Source organism: Saimiri boliviensis, chromosome 10 (assembly GCF_048565385.1).
Source record: "Saimiri boliviensis isolate mSaiBol1 chromosome 10, mSaiBol1.pri, whole genome shotgun sequence".
NCBI classification, from domain to species: Eukaryota; Metazoa; Chordata; class Mammalia; order Primates; family Cebidae; genus Saimiri; species Saimiri boliviensis.
The window spans coordinates 14,449,684-14,450,247 of record NC_133458.1 but is presented as its reverse complement, the minus strand read 5'-3'; positions in this window follow the sequence as shown (position 1 = coordinate 14,450,247).

Here is a 564-nt window from a genome sequence, read left to right as displayed (position 1 = left end):
GAGGGACTGGGCGAGCCGGGCGGGGGCGGGGGGCGGGGCCAGCGCCGGGGGCGGAGTCCCGGCCTCACCTGGTTCACCTTCTTAAAGGGACAGCAGGGCAGGAAAGAAACTAGCTAGACAGGTAATCAAATTCCAAAACCCTAGACGTCTTGACCCGAATGAGGCTGCGGGCGCCGCCTAGTAGGTGGGATTAAGAACTGACGAACCCTTAATTCGTCAGTTAAGGGTGGGGAGCTGGGGAGAGAGAGCATGGGGAGAAATGCCAGATATCGGTGATGGGGAGGAAGGCAGCAAATCACACTGCCATGTGTGCACCTGTGCAACAATCTAGCATGTTCTTCACATGTACCCCAAACCCTAAAATGCAATAAAAGAAAATAAAAATAAAAAAAGAGTAGACGAACCCTTTCCCAGTTCTAATCCTAAGCACAACCCAGTCTTGATCCAGCTTTTGACCTAATTCGACCTCTTACTTGAATTACACTCCTATGTTCCTCTTTCTCTCTTTCTGCAGAGCTGAGTAATAGGACCCGGGAAGGCAGGGGTGAGAATCATATCCTCACC